Source organism: Malaclemys terrapin, chromosome 5 (genome assembly GCF_027887155.1).
Source record: "Malaclemys terrapin pileata isolate rMalTer1 chromosome 5, rMalTer1.hap1, whole genome shotgun sequence".
Classification (NCBI taxonomy): domain Eukaryota; kingdom Metazoa; phylum Chordata; order Testudines; family Emydidae; genus Malaclemys; species Malaclemys terrapin.
In genome coordinates, this window is record NC_071509.1 from 73,149,223 (window position 1) to 73,153,941 (window position 4,719).

The window sequence follows — 4,719 nt, forward strand, 5'->3', positions numbered from 1 at the left end:
TTTGGTGTCCAGGCCTTTGAATGTGATATCTGAGTGCCAAATTCACAAAATCTATATGTTCAATCTGGATGATGACGAGGCCTGCTAACAACCTTAAGTTACAGTTCTTTTGCACTTCATGTTAATGGCAGTCTCCTTTTCCTTTTCATACTCTTTGGGTGTGGGTGTTTCCTCTGCAAATAATTTCCTGTAAGCCTGGGGAAAGGAAAGGAAGTTGCATTTTCCTGGAATCTTTTTTTGTTTTTTCTGTAGATCCCACTTGTAGTGTGCATGTCTCAGGCACTTGAGTTGGAAATGTCCATTAGGGCTATGTCTGCGCCTTGCTAGTCTTCACCAACCACAGGCCTAGATGGCAGAGCAGCCATGACTGCTTCTCTGTTTGCTATTGCCACCTGTGGCAGCAAGACAGAACTCTGCAATGTCTGTCTACTACCATGTAGCACCCTTACAATTTGTAAATACTAGGTTAGCGAGTTTAGTGACAAAATTCTAGCCGATTGGCAGCCCATTGTTTGTTTCTGTTCTTTAAAATCTTTTTTTTCTACTTGGCATGAAAGTGCCTTCCTGTGTAATGGCTGAGACCAAATCATTCAGCTTCATGCCATGCCCCACATGTGATGGATGTATTATTTTACCTGATGATGCTGTTGGTGTGTCCTCTCTTTAGATGAGAGCCATGTTCTGGACCATTGACCCATATGCTTGTCTTTCTCTAGCAGAACTCATTGCTCCAGTGATATCAAGCTAAAGCTCTACCTTGTGGAGTAGTCCATGAAGGTATCAGCTGAGTTGGAAAGATAATCTGACTCCAAAAAGGAGGACACTTCCCAGAGATCCCATTCCTTCAACATCCCTTTAAGAAGGGACTCTACCTTAAAGGCTCTCACCAACAGTATTGAGAGAGAGTCTGCTACCTCTTCAGTCAGCTGTCCTCTGTCTTCCAGAGTGAACTCAGCATTGGTTGGGAGCTCATCACTAAAGCGTGATATTACTTCCATCACATTGAGGCAGATCTGAGCTCCTCTTCTCAGTGCTGATCTTCTTACCCAGAATGATAAAGAGCAAAGAAGTTAAGAATCATGGGCTTTCTGTCTTAAACCATGAGCTTAGAGGCCTGACCCCCCTGTGTAGCCTAATAGTGTTGATTATTTGTCTTACCTGACTTTGAAATCTATTCTGATGCTGAAGCCTAGCACTGGTAGAGATGCCTCATCAAAACCAACACTCCTCTGTACTGGTTCTGTGGGGCAGAGTATCACCATTTATTGACAGATTCCCACAAGGAAGAGAGGGCTGACTGGAGATCCATTATTTTGGAGGGAGAACTAATAGCCAATACTTCATTCCAGGCAGTCCTGGACACCTCTGATACAGCCTATTTCATGGCCACAGCCATCACCAGGAAGAAGACAGCCTGGCTGCAGTCCTCAGATTCCCAGAGAAATACAAACCACTGTAAAATATCTCTTCTTTGAAGGACCAGATCTGTTTTAGCTTCTGCACAGATGAATTGTTTTGTACTCTGAAGGACTCTAGATCTACACTGAGATTCCTGGATATATATATTCTTACCCCCCCCCATCAGCAATAGAGACCTGCTGACTACACTTGTGAAAGTAAGTCTTGATTCACCCACTCGAGAGCCCCCTCCTTTTTTTACCACCCACCCTGCATCATCTTCCATGCAGTAAGTTTGATGTGCAAGTTGAGAGCACTGTACCAATCCACCTGAGTTTCCTTCTCTTCCCCCAACCCCCATACACTGTTTTTCTTTACTGTCTTTACCATTTTTTCCAGCATGGGCCAGGATTACTTTCAATCAATGGGTATTGGAGACTTCTCAAAGAACGTTCCTTGCCATTTCAGGCCTTGTCTCTTCCCCTGTCTCTCTTCAGAGACCCACCTCAAGAGGCACCTGAGGGAAGAAGTGGACTAGTTACTTCATCTGGAGCAATAGAAGTACCTTAGGAGTTCAGAGGGAGGGGTTTCCAGTCTTTAGACTTTTTTCTCCAAAAGAAAAGAGGAAGTCCTGTTCTGGATTTGAGGCAACTAAATGAATTCATAACTGGACACAATTCAGAATGGTGATGCTAGCCTCCATTGTCACCTCTCTAGAATGTCAAGATTGGTTTGCAGCTCTTGATCTTAAGAATACTTATTTTCATATAGCAATTCATCCACCCCACAGAAGCTATCGCTGCTTTACGGTGGGACAATGCAGGGTACCAACTTTGGGCCTGTCTTATAGCCACAAGAGTAGTCACAAAATAGCTGGCAGTAGTGGCAGCCCATCTGAAATGACAAGGACTTGGATGACTGGCTTTTCGGAGAGAAATCCCCACAGGAAGTGTCCAGTACCCTATTTCGTTTCACTCTTTAGGATTGAGTGAATTACAAGTCATCCCTCACTCCTTCTCGGTCAATAGACTGTATAGGGGCCCTTCTAGACTCCAAGTCAGCAAAGGCATACCCGCGGGTAGACCGACTTCAGACTGTCTCATTCCCTGATCATCTGTCTCCGGGAGAGTGCTGCAAAAACAGCAAGAATCTGTCTCAGACTGTTGGGTCACATGGTGTCAGTACTTACATGACACTTCTTCCCAGAATCGACTTCTGCCCTGTCCATGCCTGGCTGAAGTCTGTTTACTGACCTATGAGATATCATATAGACTCTCCTCTCGTGGTCCTGATTCCTATACTATTTCTTTGAACCGGTGCCTAAGTTTCCAAATGGCCTGCAAAGGAGGGGGTACTGTTCTGCATCTCTCTTCCCATGGTGATGCGCTGAGTATAGATGCTTCCTCTGGGTGGCCCATCTAAACCACCTACAGATCCAAGGCACATGGTCACAGAAAGAGTCCTGGCTACATATCAAGGTTCCGTAACTCTGGGTGATCTGAATAGCTTCCAGATCCTTTCTGCTGCTCAAGAGAAGATCTGAACTATGGTCCCTACTAGACAACAGCTTTGCAATCAATCAATAGGCAGGGAGGTGCCTGCAGTAGGCCTTTACTTTCACCATTACCTCTGGTTTTGGAATTAGATCCTATATTTATGCAAGAACCACACTGCTGCTTGTGCTGCACACTTGTGAAAGAAAATGTTATTCTTACAGTTCCAGAAACCTCTCCGTTTAAGTAAAGTTCTTCTTTTCACAATTCCTGGGAAATAGTTCTCCCATAATGTAGCTTGAACCATTGCAAGTATTTTGGAAGGTTGTGCTATAAATGGGCATTGCTAGTGATCTGAAGATGTTTCTCAAGCATATGGAGTACTATGCTATTTGTATCCTATTCATTTCATACTCTCTCAATGCCAAAGCTTTGGGGCCTCAATGTAGCTGTAGGCAAGACATTAAAATGTTGTACCACTTGGCATGCTGGGCATCTGGGAAAACATTCACAGAAGTTCCTAGGTGCATAGGGGGGAAAGCTTATGCATGTCATCTGTGCAAGATTTGCAAAGTAGGCTTCCTCTCCTTTGTAGAAGTATCTGTTGGTAGGAGGGAGCTGCTGGGTTGGTTCCCATATAATTCCTTATTTTGCTAAGATCTTGCTTTTTATGAGGGGAACTTCCTTTCCATTCTGTTTTACTGTATTAATTAGAAGTCTGCTTATCCTTTCCCTCCCTCCCTCTCTTACTTCTGTGATTCACTGTTTACTACTTACTGGTGATGAATGAGAAAAACTGTGCAACAGAATGAGAAATTTACCTGATTTTTCTTTTAGCACCATCTCGCCTCATTCAACCCACCCTGGTAGTTTGGTAAATGACCAGAATATAAATTGAAATTTTTCTCTAAAGGGACATGTAGATATAATTGAGTTAAAGTTTTTAATGCATTAGATCAAGTTGCCTTAAGGCTAATAATTGGTTGCTGGAGCATTTCTTCTGGTGGCCTGAGCTGAAGGGCAGGGGTTAAATCTGGAGCCTCTAGCAACATTGGATTGCCTCTGCATTCCAGAAGGGGAGGTATTTAACCATTAGTCATGAATGAGGAGAGAAGATGCTAATAGGAAAAAATTAAGAAAAAAAAAAATCTCATTACTATACAGCAACTATGATTCGTAGAGAGATCTTGTCTGTGTAGATCCCTTAACCCACCTCCCATTCTTACTGGGACTCTGAATTAGCAAGGGAGTTGAGAGATGGTTGGGGCCTCTGTCCTATATGCCCTTGGGTGGGAAGGGGACGCATGATGTGTAGACATGATTGAAACAGGTGCTGCTAGTGAAAAGATTCTGATGTTGGGTACATGTGTACCATAAGTGAGATCCACATAGACAAAACATCTTAAAGAATCACAGTTACAGTAAGGTAATTAATTGTTCTTTCTATGGTATATAGAGTTCCTCCAAGAAAGTCTCAGGTGTGCTTTTTAGAAAATGTTGCATAAATAACTGAAAGTCAAATTACATTGAGAATTTGCTACAGGTACTTTCACATGCAAGAAAATTTTACTTTGGTAGTATTTGATCAAAAAAATGGTCAAATCATACACCTACCAGGTTGTCATTAAGTGGGCTTGTAGCCCTTGAAATTATTTTAGAATTTTAAAAATCAGTTTTGGTGATTGTATGTGCTGAGACAAAATTACTGGTGTTCCAGGTCCCTCAGGATGTATCTGAAGATTCTTCTCTGCGTGATTGCTCACGTGCATTCCAGTAGGTGTGTGCGCGTACAGTACATAAACATTTAAGGAAAGCGTGATGGACAAAA